Source organism: Oncorhynchus gorbuscha, linkage group LG18 (assembly GCF_021184085.1).
Source record: "Oncorhynchus gorbuscha isolate QuinsamMale2020 ecotype Even-year linkage group LG18, OgorEven_v1.0, whole genome shotgun sequence".
NCBI classification, from domain to species: domain Eukaryota; kingdom Metazoa; phylum Chordata; class Actinopteri; order Salmoniformes; family Salmonidae; genus Oncorhynchus; species Oncorhynchus gorbuscha.
The window spans coordinates 2,430,989-2,452,817 of NC_060190.1; the positions used below are offsets into that span (position 1 = coordinate 2,430,989).

Genomic DNA, 21,829 nt, shown 5'->3' on the forward strand with positions numbered 1-21,829 from the left:
TTCATCGACTACAGCTCGGCATTTAACACCGTAGTACCCTCCAAGCTCGTCATCAAGCTCGAGACCCTGGGTCTCGACCCCGCCCTGTGCAACTGGGTACTGGACTTCCTGACGGGCCGCCCCCAGGTGGTGAGGGTAGGCAACAACATCTCCACCCCGCTGATCCTCAACACTGGGGCCCCACAAGGGTGCGTTCTGGGCCCTCTCCTGTAATCCCTGTTCACCCACAACTGCGTGGCCACGCACGCCTCCAACTCAATCATCAAGTTTGCGGACGACACAACAGTGGTAGGCTTGATTACCAACAACGACAATACGGCCTACAGGGAGGAGGTGAGGGCCCTCGGAGTGTGGTGTCAGGAAAATAACCTCACACTCAACGTCAACGTCAGGAAACAGCAGAGGGAACACCCCCCTATCCACATCGATGGAACAGTAGTGGAGAGGGTAGTAAGTTTAGTAAGTTCCTAAGTAAGTTTAGTAAGTTCCTCGGCATACACATCACAGACAAACTGAATTGGTCCACCCACAAAGACAGCATCGTGAAGAAGGCGCAGCAGCGCTTCTTCAACCTCAGGAGGCTGAAGAAATTCGGCTTGTCACCAAAAGCACTCACAAACTTCTACAGATGCACAATCGAGAGCATCCTGGCGGGCTGTATCACCGCCTGGTACGGCAACTGCTTCGCCCACAACCGTAAGGCTCTCCAGAGTGTAGTGAGATCTGCACAACGCATCACCGGGGGCAAACTACCTGCCCTCCAGGACACCTACACCACCCGATGTTACAGGAAGGCCATAAAGATCATCAAGGACATCAACCACCCGAGCCACTGCCTGTTCACCCCGCTATCATCCAGAAGGCGAGGTCAGTACAGGTGCATCAAAGCTGGGACCGAGAGACTGAAAAACAGCTTCTATCTCAAGGCCATCAGACTGTTAAACAGCCACCACTAACATTGAGTGGCTGCTGCCAACACACTGACATTGACACTGACTAAACTCCAGCCACTTTAATAATGAGAATTGATGGGAAATGATGTAAATATATCACTAGCCACTTTAAACAATGCTACCTTATATAATGTTACTTACCCTACATTATTCATCTCATATGCATACGTATATACTGTACTCTATATCATCGACTGCATCCTTATGTAATACATGTATCACTAGCCACTTTAACTATGCCACTTTGTTTACATACTCATCTCATATGTAAACGGAGCTGTAGTGGAGCAGGTTGAGAGTTTCAAGTTCCTTGGTGTCCGCATCAACAACAAACTATCATGGTCCAAGCACACCAAGACAGTCGTGAAGAGGGAACGACAAAACCCATTCCCCCTCAGGATACTGAAAAGATTTGTCATGGGTCCTCAGACCCTCAAAACGTTCTACAGCTGCACCATCGAGAGCATCCTGACTGATTGCATCACTGCCTGGTTTGGCAACTGCTCGGCCTCTGACCGCAAGGCACTACAGAGGGCAGTGCGTACTGCCCAGTACATCACTAGGGCCAAGCTTCCTGCCACTCAGGACCTCTATACCAGGCGGTGTCAGAGGGACTGCCCCCCCCCCCCCACCCCTTTACGCTGCTGCTACTCTCTGTTTATTATCTATGCGTAGTCACTTTAACTCTACCTACATGTGCATATTGCCTCATTTACCTTGACTAACCGGTGCCCCGGCACATTGACTCTGTACCGGTACCCCCTGTAAATAGCCTCCACATTGCCTCACTATTGTTATTTTACTGCTGCTCTTTATTAATTATTTGTTACTTTTATATAATCATTTTTTTTTCAAACATAACTATTTTTTTTTACTTCACAAGTATTTTTCTTAACTGCATTGTTGGTTAAGGGCTTGTAAGTAAGCATTTCACTAAGGTCTACACCAGTTGTATTCGGCACGTGACTTTTGATTTTCATACTGATTTTCATACTTTTCTAATAAAACACTTTTCAACCCATATGATATATTACATAATAAAAGTCGTGATACAAATATCATGTCATAGTGAATTCATGACATGTGAACGAACAAGCCTTTTCATACATTATAATATGGCTATACAGTGGGGAGAACAAGTATTTGATACACTGCCGATTTTGCAGGTTATCCTACTTACAAAGCATGTAGAGGTCTGTAATTTTTTATCATAGATACACTTCAACCGTGAGAGACGGAATCTAAAACAAAAATCCAGAAAATCACATTTAATGATTTTTAAGTAATTCATTTGCATTTTATTGAGACCCAGAGTTACTTCTGCTGCAGAGGATACGTTCATTAGAGTTACCAGCCTCAGAAATTGCTGCCCAAATAAATGCTTCACAAAGTTGAACAAACAGACACATCTCAATATCAACTGTTCAGAGGAGACTGTGTGAATCAGGCCTTCATGGTCGAATTGCTGCAAAGAAACCACTACTCAAGGACAGCAAAAAGAAGAAGAGACTTGGGCCAAGAAACACGAGCAAACCTTCACATTGACTCTGTACTGGTACCCCCTGTATATAGCCTCCATATTGACTCTGTACTGGTACCCCCTGTATATAACCTCCACATTGACTCTGTACCGGTACCCCCTGTATATAGCCTCCACATTGACTCTGTACCAGTACCCCCTGTATATAGCCTCCACATTGACTCTGTAATGGTACCTCATATATATAGCCTTCACATTAACTCTGTACTGGTACCTCCTGTAAATAGCCTCCACATTGACTCTGTACTGGTACCCCCTGTATATAGTCTCCACATTAACTCTGTACTGGCACCTCCTGTATATAGTCTCCACATTAACACTGTACTGGCACCTCCTGTATATAGCCTCCACATTGACACTGTACTGGTACCTCCTGTATATAGCCTCCACATTGACCCTGTACTGGTACCCCCTGTATATAGCCTCCACATTGACTCTGTACTGGTACCCCCTGTATATAGCCTCCATATTGACTCTGTACTGGTACCCCCTGTATATAACCTCCACATTGACTCTGTACTGGTACCCCTGTATATAGCCTCCACATTGACTCTGTACTGGTACCCCCTGTATAGCCTCCACATTGACTCTGTACTGGTACCCCTGTATACAGCCTCCACATTGACTCTGTACTGGTACCCCTGTATATAGCCTCCACATTGACTCTGTACCACCCCCTGTATATAGCCTCCACATTGACTCTGTACTGGTACCCCCTGTATATAGCCTCCACATTGACTCTGTACTGGTACCCCTGTATATAGCCTCCACATTGACTCTGTACTGGTACCTCCTGTATTTTGCCTCGTTTTGTTTTTTATTGTGTTACTTTTTTGTAAACTTTTTATTTTGGGAATATTTTCTTAACCCTTATTTTTCTCATCTACGTTGTTGGTTAAGGGCTTGTCAGTAAGCATTTCACGTTAAGATCTACACCTGTTGTATTCAGCACATGTGACAAATAATATTTGATTGTAACTAAATATGAAGTAGAGTACCGATCATGATTAAAAAAATAATAATAAAAAACTTGAAATCGGCCCTAATTAATCGGTCTACGTCTAATATGAAGTATGTCAGTTTCAATGTTACGGTCTTTGATTCAATTATATTTTTGAAACTCAGGCTGTGTGTGTTTATCTGCGTCATTCCTTGATCATTCCTTGTGGTCCTGTAGCTCAATTGGTGGAGTATAGTGCTTGTTAAACCAGGGTAGTGGGTTTGATTCCTGGGACCACCCATATGTAAAGTGTTTGTACACATGACTGCAAATCCCTTTGGATAAAAGTGTCTGCTAAATGGCAGATATATCCACTGATTATACCAAACATCTGGAGCAACTTCCTAATATGGAGTTGGACCCTCCCCTTTTCCCCTCAGAACAGCCTCAATACGTCGGGGCATGGACTCTACAAGGTGTCGAAAGCATTCCACAGGGATGCTGGCCCATGTTGACTCCAATGCTTCCCACAATTGTGTCAAGTTGGCTGGATGTCCTTTGGGTGCAGTGGGGTCTCCTCAGAGGAGGATGGGGAGGACCATCGTCCTCAGTTATTTTCAGAAAAATAAAAATGGTAAAATATTTAAAAGTGGTCCTTTTTAGATAAAACTATACTAAATATAATCACATCACCAAATAATTTATTAAAACATACCATTTTGCATCCTCCTCTGGATACATTGACCACAATACAAAACCTGGGAGGATTATGGTTCTCAAGGCTTCCATAGACTTACACAGTATTATGACAACTTCCGGAGGACATCCTCCAACCCATCAGAGCTCTTGCAGCATGAACTGACATGATGTCCAACCAATGAAAGGATCAGAGAATGTATCTAGTACTGAAAGCATAAGCTACAGCTAGCTAGCACTGCAGTGCATAACATGTGGTGAGTAGTTGACTAAAAGAGAGAAAAATACAATAGTTGAACAGTTTTGAACAAATTATTTTATTCCAAAATGAAGGAGAAGCGAGAGAGAGATATTTCGTCATTTATTTTCCACTTTCAGTTTCACTTACTTAGCTAGCAAATGCAGCTATCTAGTTTAGTCTACTCAAACACTTGGCTCAAACAGAGCACTATGTTAGCTAGCTGGCTATGACTATCCAACACAACACTGGAACTCTTCCAAGTCAAGGCCAGCTTTTGGTTTGACTAATTTATTGCCACTGGGACCCGCCAAGGTAAGTGCTAAACTGCTTACTGACTGTACACTGTAACGTTACTGCATGATTGTAGCAGGTTTACAAACGAGTTAGTTCTATTAGCTCTGTTGACTATGATGTTATTTTAGCTAATATGGTGACAACAATGTAAGCTGTGTGTTTCAGTTATGAAATGGTTTGGCTTGGAAAGGTTTTTTCTCCTGGTGACATACAGCTGATGTGTTGTGCATTGAAGTACAGAAACAAAGGGAGAAGGTGATAAGAGGAGAGCACATAGATGCAAGAAGGAATACAACGTGTCTGTAATGAAAGTGAAACTGTGTTTATGCATGATCAGGGGTGTATTCATTCCACCGATTCTGTTGACAAACGTTTAAATGGAACAAAACGGGGATAAACATACCTGAATTTGTCCAGTGATATCTCTATTTCAGCTAGATGCAGGCGAGAGTGTGCAAGGCAGTATTGAATGTGTCACTGTCTGTCTATGTGTCACTGTCTGTCATCGCAAAATGTTCTCTCGACCTGTGTGAACCTACATTCTAAACTTTCATTCATAGGCTAGGTTGCTACCTCATGATGGGTATAGGGACAATTAGAGTATCATGTAGTAGCCTAAACCTATTGCTGTTACATTGAACAGGGTGAGGACATATGAATGACAGTCGTCCAATATGCTGAAATAGAATTAAGGCCATGCTCATGGAAAAACAAATCGTCCTGCCTAATCTTAAACGGCACAAACCACCACTGTTTGGGTGGTGGACCACTCTTGGTACACATGGGAAACTGTTGAGCTGAAAAACCCAGCAGCGTTGCAGTTCTTGACACAAACCGGTGCGCCTGGCACCTACTACCATACCCCGTGCAAAGTAACTTAAATATTTGACATTCTTAATGTTTTGTCTGGACCAGGTGTTGTTCTTAGTGTAAAGCACTACAGATCTTTAAGGGAATAGTATGGTCACATGTAGATAAAAAAGAATGTGAAAAATTAACAGAGAAAATGTATATCAACACACTACCTATTCATATAAGTATTTATTAATCATCTACATTTTCATATTGAGCTTCTACGTCTGTGTACAGGAACGAATTATTAGGAAGAGAAAATGTATCAGCTTATTATTAAATAATTATGACGTTCTTTCCAATACGAAAAGTGTTGTAACTATTGTTTCCAAACTGCGTTACCCACTCCAGCCAGCAGATGGCGACGAGCATCTTTCAGTTGTCTCTTCTTGCGTGACGTATAATGGACTGGACGGACGCTTCTTCAGGAACAACAAGGCGCCAACTCTTTCGACCACGTCGGTAGCTTGCTAGCCAACATAAAAGTGAAAGATTGACGCTTTAGACCATCTTAATGTACATTATCTAATCTCAGTGTTTTAAACACAGTTCTGTTGACGTATTAACTGGTTAACTGTAACCTAATTTGCAAACTTGTTCAAGATTTATGCTGAGCCTAGCACTAGGCTATTCGCTAATGCTAACTAGCTAGATAACATCCCTGACCATGAGCTCACTAAACTACTCATCCCTGCTATAGAAGAGGGGGTCTGCTGTTTTAGAAAGAAGTTCTGGTGCTGAACATTGAAGAAGAGGATGAGGTTACAGTGAAAGAAGATAAAGGACCTTTTAGAATGAAAAAGGAGGAAGATGAGACTGTTATAGTGAAGGAAGAAGATGCTGTTATAGTGAAAGAACATTTCAGAATGAAAAGGAGGAAGATGAGACTGTTATAATGAAGGAAGAAGATGCTGTTATTGTGAAAGAACATTTCAGAATGAAAAAGGAGGAAGAGGAGACTGTTATAGTGAAGGAAGAAGATGCTGTTATTGTGAAAGAACATTTCAGAATGAAAAAGGAGGAAGAGGAGGCTGTTATAGTGATAGAAGAGAAAGAACCGTTTAGAGAGGAAGAGGATGCTATCTCAATAAAGGTGAAGGAGGAAGACGTTTTTGGAGTGAAAGAGGAAGAGACAGAATATCAGATTAACACCAGTGAGTACTGTCTTTAACAGGGACACAAACTATGCCGTTGTTGAACTAATGTGTGGTTTTAAAGTGTTATTCTACTGAAGTTCAACTCCCATGGAGTTGGTGGAATACTCCTTTAATTAATTGCCATTTACTCAGCTGGGCCAGGGGCGCTTTAATTAGGTCAGGTGGAAATGTGCTACAGATCTCAACTCTATAAAAGGAGGAAATTGCCATCGCCTGATCTCGCTGCTTTCTCTTCCCTAAATCCATCTGATCCAGAAGTTCTGTGCGTCCATGAATCCACGTAAGTCCACCGACTCTTACCTTTCATCTGAATGATCTGTGGTGATCGGGAGAGTGGGCCATTCAGTTATTGTTTATAGTTATCACCGCGGAGCGCGGCTTGGAGCGCACGCTTCAAACATATTGTGTAATGTGAATTGTTAATAATGACTGCTATGATTTGATCTTTGATTATGAATTTGATTGTATACATGTTATTTGTTTCCTTTGTGATGCAGCACAGACTACCAGTAAATATACCACTTTATGGTTAAAGGAATTCCTGCCTCAGTCTCATACATTCCTCTGTCACCTGACACGTGACCACCTGTTCACCTTCACTGTCAGTCATCCTACCTGTCCAGCAACCCACAGATTCCACTAATCTTTCAATGGTCCTTTGAGCCGGATGATGACTGAACCAAAGACAGGTGAAAAGGAAATGGAGGCGGAGAGGGAAGAATTGTCTCCACTGGAAGGAAGAAGAGAGGAGGAGAGAGCAGCTGAGGGAAAGGTCTTGGAACAAAGGAAATATCCAGGAGCTAAGCCTAAAGCAACAAAGGCTTCATCCTCAACTACCAGGAGCACCAGAAGAACCAGGCAAGCACCTGGTTATCTTAAGGACTATGTGGTCGAGGTTCCGACATCAAAGGGCAAGCCCACCAGAGCTCAAAGAGTTGATGGATCAACTATATGTTTCAGCCATCAACCATCCCCTCTGAGCCAAGGACCGGAAACTGCTTTGGAGCAGGAAAGTGGTCTACGTGAGGAACCTATGGAAGAGGTAACTCCCACTGCACAGGTCGACCAGCTTCCAGAGGCAGGCTCCGCTCACCCCTTAACTAATGGGAAATCGTTGAAGCACTCTAGACGGAGTGGGAGTTCGACCAGTGGATACCCCTTTGGAAGTGGCCATGGCAGCCGCCATTCACTAGCCCTCAGCAATTCACAGAACGCTGTCCTACAAGAGAGGATGAAACTATTAGCTTTGGAGGAGATTGAGCGTCAGATTGAGGAGGAACAACAGGCTGACGAACGATGTCACCAATTGGATGTGCAGGCCCGTAGAGCTCTACAGGAAAGGGAATTCATTGCCAAGGACCTGGCACAGCAGCGACGGCACCGTCAAGCCAGAAGGGAATTAGAGGAGGCACGGATGGTCTCATCCTTCCTGGAGAGGAACGAACAGGGAGTTGACCTGACCACCCCTCCACATGGACCTGAACTGTCTGCCTTTCTTTCCCAATCTGCCCCTCTGGTACAGCATGGCACACAGTCCTCGGAGGCTCCGGGGTCAACAGCCAACACAGAGCACGGGAGACGGGCCGCTCCGCCAACGCCCTCTATGCCAGTGACACAAGTTAGCATTCCTCCATCTGGACAAAGCATCACTCCTTCGCCTTTCCGCCAATTACCAACCAAGGCAAATCGTTCCTTTCATCCAGGGCCAGGCCAGTCCTCAAACAACAGGTCGGAGGGCTCTCGCCCAATTCCGGCTGCCACAAATGGTGGGTCTGGGACAGTAGGTGACCGGCCCAATGAGGCCACAGTGGGCTCATCAGAAGTCCCGGGTTTATCCTTCACGCAACCAGAAGAGGGAGCCAACATTATGAAACTTCTAGTAGCCTCAGCCTATGGAATTCCCAGACCCAAACTGCCTTACTTTGAAAACGGAAAGGAGAGTGAATTTGTCCTTTTGGAAATGGCATTGGAGAGTCTACTGGGTATTCACAGTCATCTGTCAGAACGCTACAAATACCAAGTACTAATGGATCATTTGCGGTTTCCCAGTGCATACAGGCTGGCCCAATCATTTATGCACTCCGCAACACCATACACTGCAGCTCTCCAGGCCCTGAAGGCGAGATATGGTGAGCCACGTCAGCTAGTACAGAATGAACTAAACAACATCCTGAACACGTCTCCAATTAAAATGGGAGACCATGCTGCCTTCCAAGAATTCTCCCTGGCTGTCCAATCCCTGACCTCGATGCTCCAATCCGTTGAAGGAGAAGACGGGAACGAGCTTAAATGTGGCTCCCACATGGACAGGCTTCTTAGCAAACTTCCAGTGTACCTCAGAGACAGTTTCATTGAACATTGTTTGAATAAGGGCATCCTGAAAGAGGGCTCGAGAAGCACCTATGCTCTCAGAGACCTGGCCACATGGTTGGAGGTGAAGGCAAAGGCGAAGAGCATCGCTCACCAGGCCACAATCTCCGCCATAGCCACAGGGGAAGGAAGGAGTTTGAACGCCAGCAGGGACAGAACAGGCCAAATCCCACTACCATGTACTTAAATAGTGAGGCCGGGAGGAACCCGGAAGAAGACCCCTCTCAAGAGCAAGAACATCGAATTCCAGCCTTACTGCCCATATTGCAATAGTAAGGGGCACTTCCTTGGCTCATGCCCCAGAGTAAAAAAGCTCACTCAAACTCAATTGAAGGCCTGGATCACTTCAGGCGAGCGATGCTACAAGTGTGCCCGTAGCCATAAGGTGGAGACCTGCACATTGAGGAAACCCTGCAACCGCTGTAAAGAAATCCATCTCACCGTGTTGCATGATCTATTTCCCCAAGCAAAGAAGGAGCAGAGTATGCTCATGGTAGGAGCTGCAAAGGAGCTGTATCTCGACCAGCAGAACCGATCTCCAAGGGTCATGTTGAAGGTGGTCAAGGTCACTCTGCAAAGTGAAGGGAGAAGCATTGATACATTCGCCATTCTAGATGATGGGTCAGAAAGAACAATCATTCTCACAGCGGCCACCCGTCAGCTTAACCTGGAAGGGACCCCCGAGACCCTTAATCTCAGAACGGTGCGACACGATGTTATCCAAATGAAAGGCTCTGCTGTAACCTTCAGCATTTCACCTTCAGGAAACAGGGCGTGGCCTATAACATCACCAATGCCTTCACGGCAGATGGCTTGAATCTCGCAGAGCACTCCTGCCCGGTAAGTGTTCTACAGAAACAATATCCTCATCTACGAGGATTGCCTCTTCCTAACCTGGCCAGAGTAGCACCACTTATCCTGATTGGGTCAGACCACCCACATCTCGTCACCCCGACTGAGCCTATACGAGCTGGACCAGAAGGAGGACCCATTGCTGTCCATACATCCTTGGGTTGGGCTGTGCAAGGTCCATCCCATCTACTTCTCTCCACCCAAGCTGTACAGTCACAGCAAGTCCTCTTCACCAAAAGCAATCCAGATGCAGCCACTGACCTCCTTCGGAATGTTGAGATGCTATGGAAGATGGACACCTTCTCCAACCGGAAGCTACAGGAGGTCACTCGCTCGAAAAATGACTCCTATGCATTAGACCTCCTGGAGAAGAGCACCACCACCACTGAAATGGATGGAGTTCGCAGGTATGCAACCCCACTGCTACGGGTGCCCAACCATCCTCCTCTGGCAACCACGACACGGGCTGTACTCCCACTACTGCGTGGAACAGAGCGACGCCTGGTGAAGAATCCTGAGCTTGCAGAAGTTCATAACCGAGAGATTCATAACCTTGTGAAGGCAGGCTACGTCACTGAAGTGACAGCTCATGAAGAGGGAAACGCACTCCGTGAATCCTGGTATCTCCCTCACCATGTTATCCAGCAACATGGTGGGAAGTATAGACTTGTCTTCAACTGTTCATTCCAAGCAGCTGGTCAAAGCCTGAATGACTGTCTACTCCCCGGACCAACCTTAGGTCCTTCCTTGCTCGGTGTCCTTCTCCGGTTCCGGCAGCACTCTACAGCCATCAGTGGAGACATCAAAGCCATGTTTCATCAGATTCGTTTACTGCCTTCCGACACCACACTGCTCCGGTTCATATGGCGAAATATGGAACGAGATGCAGAGCCCACAATCTATGAATGGCAGGTACTCCCATTCGGCACCACCTGCAGTCCTTGCTGTGCCATATACGCTCTGCAGAGACACGCACGGGAGCATCCAGACAGTGACCCAGAAGTATTGGATTCAGTGGAAAATGCCTTCTATGTGGATAACTGCTTACAAAGCATCCCATCCACGGCTGAAGCGAAATCACTCCTTGATAAAGTGCGGAATCTCCTGTCCAAAGGGGGATTTGAGGTCCGACAGTGGGCTAGTAACAGAGCGGAGGTTATCCAGCACCTCCCGCCACAAGCTAGGTCCAGTAGCAGTGAACTATGGCTAACGCAGTCTGGTGCTAACCCAGAAGAGCCCACTCTAGGACTGAGGTGGAGCTGCCTACCGGATACCCTGGGGTATAAGCACCGCTCATCCCCGAGTACCGAAACCCCCACTCTGCGCACCATCTATCGGACCCTGGCCAGTCAATACGATCCCCTTGGGTATATCCTGCCATACACAACACGGGCCAAAGTCTTAGTCCAGGACCTGTGGCAGACCAAGAGGGACTGGGATGAACCAATCCACCCAGCTGACCTAGTGGAACGATGGATCTGTTGGGAAACTGAGTTAACGGAGCTCTCTGATGTCCAAATGCCAAGATGTTATGTACCATCCTGTGTTGACCAACTGGGATCATGCCTGGAACTGCATGTGTTCTGTGACGCTTCGGAGCGAGCTTATGGGGCGGTTTCCTATCTTAGAGTGGAGGATAAGGCAGGCCACACCCATGTCTCCTTTGTCATGGCCAGGTCCAGGGTCGCACCCAAGAAGCAGTTGTCAATGCCTAGGCTGGAACTCAGTGCTGCCCTTTCCGGAGCCCAGTTGGCCTCTACCTTGCGAGATGAGCTCACCTTGCCAATCCAAAGGATCATCTACTGGAGTGATTCGACCACTGTATTGACATGGCTCAAGTCGGAGTCCTGCAGGTATAAGGTGTTTGTCGGGACTCGCATTGCGGAAATCCAAGACCTAACAGAAGTCCAGGACTGGAGGTATGTTGATAGCATAAACAATCCTGCTGATGACATTACTAGAGGTAAAACCCTTAAGGAATTGGCTAAACCCCATCGCTGGAGCTTGGGACCACCATTCTTGTCCCAACCAGAGAATGAGTGGCCGACAGCCCCCAGGCGTGCGGCCCCTCCGCGACCGACTGAAGCTCATGAGTTAAGGAAGTCTGCCCAATGCTACAGCATTTCTACGGAACCAACAACGGCTCTCCCTGACCTAACACAATCCCAAACACTGCCGGATCTGATCACAGCCACAAACCAGACCGCAGATGGGGTGGCTTCTATACCTACCTCCCTCGCGGCAGAGACACTACTCCTCCAGCAAGCACAAGCAGTTAGCTTCCTGAGGAGTTCAAAGCTCTGAAAGCCGGTAGGAAAGTGGCTAAGGGCAGCCGTCTTCTCTCTCTTGCCCCAGAATATGATCCAATCCTTGGAGTGATCAGAGTTGGAGGAGGCTGCGCCAAGCGGAGGTTTTGGACCCAGATGCTATCCACCCAATTATCCTCGACTCCAGACACCCTCTTACCAGGCTCCTCATCAAGAGTTATGATGAGCGGCTTCTCCACCCAGGGCCAGAGAGGGTCTATGGGGAGATGAGGCGGAAGTACTGGATAATTGGAGGACGAGGAGCCATTCGTAAGCACCAATACGCCTGCGTAGAATGTCAGATATGGCGGGCCGGAGCTACGGTGCCCAAAATGGCAGATTTACCCCCTGCTCGCTTGCGCCTCCTTAAACCACCCTTCTGGTCAACAGGAGTAGATTGCTTCGGCCCCTTGATGATCAAGTTAGGTCGTCGTGTGGAAAAGCGCTGGGGCATTCTATTCAAGTGTATGACAACCAGATGTGTCCACCTGGACCTACTGGAGAGTTTGGATACGGAAGCCTTCCTCATGGCCCTACGGCGGTTTATCTCCCGACGGGGAAACCCTACGAGATCCTGGCTGACAGAGGTACGAACTTCAAGGCAGGAGAAGCCAGGTTGGAGGAAGCCTTCCAAGCCATGGAACCCAGCCTCCAGGATCAGCTGATGGACCAACAAATCTCATTCAAATTTAACCCTCCAGGCGCTCCTCATTTTGGAGGAACATGGGAGCGAGAGATCAAATCTGTAAAGACGGCCTTACGAGTCGTACTAGGGTCCAAACTGTCACTGAAACGGTCTTGAGGACTGTCCTGATAGAGGTGGAAGGGATTCTGAACTCCAAACCCTTGGGATATCTCTCTGCAGACATCGCTGACCCCGATCCGGTTACACCGAATATGCTCTTGATGGGACGTCGAGATGCGTCACTTCCTCAAGCCATGTATGCTGATACCAACCTCGTAGGCAGACGCCGGTGGCGACACAGCCAAATCTTAGCTGACCATTTTTGGGCCCGATTCATTCGGGATTACCTACCAAGTCTACAGCACAGAGGGAAATGGCGGAGAGAAATGGCCAGCCTGGAAACTGGCCAAGTAGTAATGATGGTGGACCCTCAGCTGCCTCGAGCCTCCTGGCCGGTGGGCCGTATAACTAAGACCATGCCTGGGACCGATGGTCGTGTTAGATCAGTGGAAATCCAGGTGAAGAACCGGACATATATCCGGCCAGTTGCCCGACTGATTCCTCTCCCTGAGATGACAGAGGATGGGGAGCAATGAGCCTTTTTGAGGAATGTGGAAATTAACAAATTTCCGGGGTGGCTGTAGAAAAGGCCCATGGAGTTGGTGGAATACTCCTTTAATTAATTGCCATTTACTCAGCTGGGCCAGGGGCGCTTTAATTAGGTCAGGTGGAAATGTGCTACAGATCTCAACTCTATAAAAGGAGGAAATTGCCATCGCCTGATCTCGCTGCTTTCTCTTCCCTAAATCCATCTGATCCAGAAGTTCTGTGCGTCCATGAATCCACGTAAGTCCACCGACTCTTACCTTTCATCTGAATGATCTGTGGTGATCGGGAGAGTGGGCCATTCAGTTATTGTTTATAGTTATCACCGCGGAGCGCGGCTTGGAGCGCACGCTTCAAACATATTGTGTAATGTGAATTGTTAATAATGACTGCTATGATTTGATCTTTGATTATGAATTTGATTGTATACATGTTATTTGTTTCCTTTGTGATGCAGCACAGACTACCAGTAAATATACCACTTTATGGTTAAAGGAATTCCTGCCTCAGTCTCATACATTCCTCTGTCACCTGACACGTGACCACCTGTTCACCTTCACTGTCAGTCATCCTACCTGTCCAGCACCCACACAGATTCCACTAATCTTTCAGTAGGAATTGTTAAAGGGTCGATCTGCCATTGGTTCATATATTTTAGGGACTTTTAAATTCGATGTATTGAATTCTCCATAAGGTCTATATTGAAGTTCCCCTCATCTAGTATAACAGGCTTTTAAAATTCAATATTGAAGCATAATCTCTACTTAAAATATCAAAGGGACATATTCATGCCTCTTGTAAGACCCTATGATTTTATTAGACGGTTATAAGTTTACTACTCATTTTGATGTTCTCATTAACACAGGAGAGAGACATGACTATGGTGGATCCTCTGGGGAGCTTCAACAACATCCTGATGCTGACAAGGAAGAGAAGAGTCTCTCCAGATCAGAACACAAGATGGTACAGCTTGGTCTGGTCTAGTATACAGCTTTCTCTCTCTGGGTCTGGTCTAGCTCTGTCTGGGTCTGGGCTGGGTTTCTGTAAAGCACTTTATGACAACAGTGACATCAGCATCCATAATGATATGTGTCTGTGTCCCCTCTTTATGGTTACCAGGACAACGCTAGCCCTTCCTCCCTCCTGGAGTCCCTGTGTCGTGCCTCTCCCGGTAGCACCTTACTGCTGGGTATGAAGAGGTTGTCTGTGCTGCTGGTGGACTGCAGGAAACAACGGGGCTGAGTGGAACTGTGAGAGGAGGAGAAGAGAAGAAAGGATCAGATTTGACACATCAAAGTAAGTGCTGTAGTTTAGTTTGAACAAATACAATAGATCTGCCCACCGGTATCTGTTACCAGGACAACCAGCAGAGTTCTGTTAGTTGACATGAAGATGGACTGGTATCTGTTACCAGGACAACCAGCAGAGTTCTGTTAGTTGACAGGAAGACTGGTGTATATGGATGTTATGAATATCATAACACTGAAAAGGATTCTGCCAATGAAAAGAGACAAACCAATAGACCATATAAAACCTTGATGAAAGTTAGCTTTGGAGAGAAAGTTTTAAGATGATCCAATGTAAGGTGTTTTTTTTACAAAAACTTTTCCTTAAAACATTATGGATGTTACATTGCCTGTCCCAGTCAAACCCCCTATCTTTACAAGACTGTAGAACAGGCAAACTAAACTCAAGACTTTGGTAATTAATTAACTAGTACTGAAGAAAAGCTGTGATCAGGCTGCCCACTCAAACGAAAGCTTCAAACTGTAACCATTGCTGGCGACCTGGTTCAGGTTATCAATCAACCTACCAGGGTAGTTACAAACAGTAGAGGAATGAAATCATCAACATGGTTTGATCATATCTTTACTAATGCTGCAGAAATGGGTTTTAAAGCAGTATCCAGATCCATCAGATGTAGTGATCACAATATAGGAGCCATGTCTAGGAAAACCACCGTTCCAAAGGCTGGGACTAATATTGTGTATAAGAGGTCATACAATTTTATGTAGTGATTCCTATGTTGTTGATGTAAATAATATTTGTTGGTCTGTGGTGTGTAATGTTGAGCAACCAGACGCTGCCCTTGACACATTTGAAGCTGCTTATCCCAGTTACTAATAAGCAGCACCCATTAAGAAAATGACTGTAAAACTGTTAATCCACGTGGATTGATGAGGAATTAATCAATGGTATTATGAAGAGGGAGGCAAAAGAGATGGCATATAGGTCTGGCTGTATAACTGATTGGCAAATGTATTGCAAATTGAGACATCATTTGACTAAACTGAATAAAAAGAAGAAACTACACAATGAAACAAAGATAAATGACATGAAGAATGAAACTTATTGCTCAATGAAAGTCTATATCTAAAAGTGGGTGAAACGAAATCAACCAAACAATGAACAGGTTTAGACAAAACCAAACGAAAAAGGATAAACTGGCGAACTAGCGCCACCCGAACGGGGAGGGAGCCACCTTCGGTAATATTCGTGAACCTATTGCAAATTGAAAATAATGTGACTAAACTCAATATAAAGAATAAACTACACTATGAAACAAAGATAAATGACATGAAGAAGGATAGTAAAAATCTTTGGAGCATCTTCAATGAAATTTTGCGCAAATAAAATCAACAATGACAAGTCACTGGTGTCTGACAGCGTGGATGGAAAATTGAGGATTAATAGCAGCCGATATTGCCATTCCTATTTGCCTTGTCTTTAATTTAAGCCTACTAGAAAGTGTGTGCCCTCAGGCCTGGAGGGAAGCTAAAGTCATTCCACTACCCAAGAATAGTAAAGCTCCCTTTACTGGCTTAAATAGCTCAGAAATCAAATCAGCCTGTTACCAACCATTACAATTTTGGAAAAAATATATTTGACCTGATACAAATTTTACAGTAAACAAATATAGACGTTCAGCTTATAGGGAAGTTCATTCAACAAGCACAGCACTTACAAATGACTGATTGGCTGAGAGACATTGATGATAAAAATGGCTTTACACCTCCTGCTATATTGTGGATAAAGAGTTTTTCTTTTAAAATATAACCTTTATTTAACTAGGCAAGTCAGTTATAAACAAATTCTTTTTTTCAATGATGGCCTAGGACTGCCTTGTTCATGGGCAGAACGACAGAGTTTTTTACCTTGCCAGCTCAGGGTTTCGATCCAGCAATCTTTCGGTTACTGGCCTACCGCTCTAACCACTAGGCTACCTGCCGCCCCAGAGCTACCTGTCTAACAGAACACAGAGTGTTCTTTAATGGAAGCCTGTACAACAAAATCAAGTTTGAATCAGGAATTCCCCGGGGCAGCTGTTTGGTACCTACTTTTTAAAATCTTTACCAACAACATGCCAATGACATTTGAGTAAAGCCAGTGAGTCTATGTATGCGTTGACTCAACACTGTACTTGTCAGCTACTACATCGACTGAAATGACTTCAACACTTAACATAGAGCTGCAGTTAGTATCAGAATGGGTGTCAAGGAATAAGTTAGTCCTAAATATTTCTGATTACCTTAAAACCTCTTGGTGTTAGGGGGCACTATTTTCATTTTTGGAAAAAAACGTCCCCGTTTTAAACGGGATATTTTGTCAGTAAAAGATACTAGAATATGCATATAATTGACAGCTTTGGATAGAAAACACTCTAACGTTTCCAAAACTGTAAAGATATTGTCTGTGAGTATAACAGAACTGATGTTGCAGGCGAAAGCCTGAGAAAAATCCAATCCGGAAGTGCCCCAGGTTTTGAAAGCGCTGTGTTCCAATGACTCCCTATATGGCTTTGAATGTACCATCAACAAGCTTATGCTTTCTACGTATTCCCCAAGGTGTCTACAGCATTGTGACGTAGTTTTACGCATTTCTATTGAAGAATAGCCGTATGGGGGCACATTGCGTAAGTGGTCACATGGTGGCTCCGAGAGAGATTCTCACGTAAAGTGCAGAGGTAGCCATTACTCCAATCGGTCCTTGAGAAAAAGGAATTGTCCCGACGGATATATTATCAAATAGATATTAGAAAAACACCTTGAGGATTGATTCTAAACAACGTTTGCCATGTTTTTGTCGATATTATGGAGCTAATTTGGAATATTTTTCGGAGTTGTGACTGCAATTTCCGGGCGATTTCTCAGCCAAACGTGAAGAACAGAGCTATTTCGCCTACAAAAATAATATTTTGGGAAAAAATGAACTTTGGCTGTCTACCTGGGAGTCTCGTGAGTGAAAACATCCGAAGTTCAAAGGTAAACGATTTAATTTGATTGCTTTTCTGATTTCCGTGACAAGTTTGCCTGCTGCTAGCAAGGCATAATGCTATGCTAGGCTATGATAAACTTACACAGACGCTTGTCTAGCGTTGGCTGTAAAGCATATTTTGAAAATCTGAGATGACAGGGTGATTAACAAAAGGCTAGGCTATGTTCCAATATATTTCACTTGTGATTTTCATGAATAGGAATATTTTCTAGGAAGATTTATGTCCGTTGCGTTATGCTAATTAGTGTCAGATGATGGTAACGGTCCCGTTCACGGGCTGGGTGTCACTACAGGTTAAGTTACATGGCCTACTATGCTAATTCTGTAGCGGCATTGTTAGAGAGGGCTAAATAAATATTTTGTTGGTGCGCCAGGCAGGTATTAACCCTAGTTATTAAACTTAGTTATTACCTATTATAACATTATTATTATAAAATATTATTAAAACCGAAAGGATGAGAGTAGAATAGATAGAGTAGCGCTTCCAGACACATTCTAAACAGGATGTCTTAAAGGAGGACTGTAGCATCTAATGATGAAACATTATGGAGTCTTAAAGGAGGACTGTAGCATCTAATGATGAAACATTATGGAGTCTTAAAGGAGGACTGTAGCATCTAATGATGAAACATTATGGAGTCTTAAGCTTTAATTTGTGGCATTGCACTTGTGAATGCATGAAATTTAAATATTTCAAAAAAATATATATATATATTTTGCACTCTGCAATTTCACCGGATTTTGTTGAAATGTTCCGCTAGCGGAATCCCTAGCCATAACAGGTTTTAATGTGTTTGAGCCAATCAGTTTTGTTGTGACAAGGTAGGGGTGGTATACAGAAGATAGCCCTATTGGGTAAAAGACAAAGTCCATATTATGTCAAGAGCAGCTCAAATAAGCAAAGAGAAACAACAGTCCATTACTTTAAGGACCACCACAAGAATGGAAGTTCCAGAGTTACTTCTGATGCATAAGTTCATTAGAGTTACCAGCCTTAGAAATTGCAGCCCAAATAAATGCTTCAAAGTTCAAGTAACAGACACATCTCAACATCATCGGTTCAGAGGAGACTGCGTGAATCAGGCCTTCATGGTCCAATTGCTGCAAGGAAACCACTACTAAAGGACACCAATAAGAAGAAGAGACTTGCTTGGGCCAAGAAACACGAGCAATGGACATTAGACCGGTGGATATCTGTCCTCTGGTCTGATGAGTCCAAATTTGAGATTTTTGGATCCGAGCGTCATGTCTTTGTGAGACGAGGAGTAGATCAACAGATTATCTCCGCATGTGTGGTTCCCACCGTGAAGCATGGAGGAGGAGATGTGATGGTGTGCGGGTGCTTTGCTGTTGACAATGTCATTGATTTATTTATTCAAGTCACCCTTAACCAGCATGGCTTCCACACCATTCTACAGCTATATGCCATCCCATCTGGTTTGGGCTTAGTCCCACTGTCATTTGATTTTCAACAGGACAATGACCCAACACACCTCCAGGCTGTGTAAGAGGTATTTGACCAAGAAGGAGAGTAATGGAGTGCTGCATCAGATGACCTGGCCTACACAATCCCCCGACCTCAACCAAATCAAGAGGGTTTGGGATGAGTTGGATCGCAGAGGTGAAGGGAAAGCGGCCTACAAGTTCTCAGCATATGTGGGAACGCCTACAAGACTGTTGGAAAAGAATTCCAGGTGAAGCTGTTTGAGAGAAAGCAAGGGTGGCAACTTTTGAAGAATAAAATATATATTTTTGATTTAACACTTGTGGTTACTACATGATTCCATGTGTTTTTTAATCATTTTGATGTCTTTATTATTCTACAATGTAGAAAATAGTAAAAATACAGAAAAACCCTTAAATGAGTAGGTGAGTCCAAACTTTTGACTGGTACTGTACATTAAATTCCCCGACAACAGCTCCAGTGGACATTCCTGCAGTCAGCATGCCAATTGCCCGCTCCCTCAGAGATCTGTGGCATTGTTGTGTGAACAAACTGCACATTTTCGATGTAGCCTTTTATTATCCCCAGCACAAGGTGCACCTGTGTAATAAGAAAGCTGTTCAATCAGCTTCTTGATATGCCTCACCTGTCAGGTGGATGGATTATCTTGGCAAAGAATACATGTTGACTAACAGTGATGCTCATGAAACATCTTTTTTGTGTTCTGACTTGTAAAACAGGATGAATAAGTAATGTAAACATAGCAGTAATTACCAGGAAGCTCTACATTTGTTTTAAAATCACACTAAGATTGTTAAAACTGGCCTCAGGTTATTGAGAGATCTGATTTAGGATTTACCCTCGTAGCAAGGTTGTTTTATCATGTGCTTTCATTCCGGTCTCTATTTAAAAACAACACTATGTTTGGCAGGAGAAAGACCAGACTCAGAGGAACCAGAGCCAGGGACGTCCAAACCAGCAAGACGACACCAGTGCTCCCAGTGTGAAAAGAGTTTTAAACAGAAAGCACAACTGAAAACACACAAGAGAATACACACAGGAGAGAAGCCTTACCAATGCTCCCAATGTGGAAAGTGTTTCACCCGGTCGGGGATGCTGAAACGACATGAGAGAATACACACAGGAGAGAAGCCTTACCACTGTTCCCAGTGTGGAAAGTGTTTCACCTGGTCGGGGATGCTGAAACGACATGAGAGAATACACACGGGAGAGAAGCCTGGAGAGAAGCCTTACCACTGCTCCCAGTGTGGAAAGTGTTTCAAGCAGTCGGGGGAGCTGAAACAGCATGAGAGAATACACACGGGGAGAAGCCTTACCACTGCTCCCAATGTGGAAAGTGTTTCAAGCAGTCGGGGGAGCTGACACAGCATGAGAGAATACACACGGGAGAGAAGCCTTACCACTGCTCCCAGTGTGGAAAGTGTTTCAAGCAGTCGGGGGAGCTGAAACAACATGAGATAATACACACAGGAGAGAAGCCCTACCACTGCTCCCAATGTGGAAAGTGTTTCAACCAGAGTGGACACCTGAAACAACACGAGAGAATACACACAGGGGAGAAGCCTTACCACTGCTCTGTGGAAAGAAGTCATGAGAGAATACACACAGGGGAGAACTGCCTGTGGACCACTGCTCCCAATGTGGAAAGTGTTTCACTCAGTCGGGAAGCTGAAAAACATGAGAAAATACACACATGAGAGAAGCCCTACCACTGCTCCCAATGTGGAAAGTGTTTCAACCAGAGTGGACACCTGAAACGACATGAGAGAATACACACGGGAGAGAAGCCTTACCACTGCTCCCGTGGAAAGTGTTTTGCCCGTTCGGGGGATCTGAAACTACACGGGAGAATACACACAGGAGAGAAGCCTTACCACTGCTCCCAGTGTGGAAACCATTTGCCCATTTAGGAAGCCTTAAAGAACACATTAGACTGCACACAAAATCAAATCAAAATCAAATTTTATTTGTCACATACACATGGTTAGCAGATGTTAAATGCGAGTGTAGCGAAATGCTTGTGCTTCTAGTTCCGACAATGCAGTGATAACCAACAAGTAATCTAACTAACAATTCCAAAACTACTGTCTTATACAAAGTGTAAGGGGATAAGGAACATGTACATAAGGATATATGAATGAGTGATGGTACAGAGCAGCATACAGTAGATGGTATCGAGTACAGTATATACATATGAGATGAGTGTGTAGACAAAGTAAACAAAGTGGCATAGTTAAAGTGGCTAGTGATACATGTGTTACATAAGGATGCAGTCGATGATGTAGAGTACAGTATATACATATTCATATGAGATGAATAATGTAGGGTAAGTAACATTATATGAGGTAGCATTGTTTAAAGTGGCTAGTGATATATTTACATCATTTCCCATCAATTCCCATTATTAAAATGGCTGGAGTTGGGTCAGTGTCAATGACAGTGTGTTGGCAGCAGCCACTCAATGTTAGTGGTGGCTGTTTAACAGTCTGATGGCCTTGAGATAGAAGCTGTTTTCAGTCTCTCGGTCCCAGCTTTGATGCACCTGTACTGACCTCGCCTTCTGGATGATAGCGGGGTGAACAGGCAGTGGTTCGGGT

At 44.7% G+C, this 21,829-nt stretch overlaps 1 pseudogene; it reads left to right on the top strand.

The window, feature by feature from the left end:
• LOC124002817 overlaps positions 1-21,294 on the top strand; it is a 49,752-nt pseudogene extending 28,458 nt beyond the window's left edge.
• Positions 21,295-21,829: the final 535 nt, after the last annotated feature.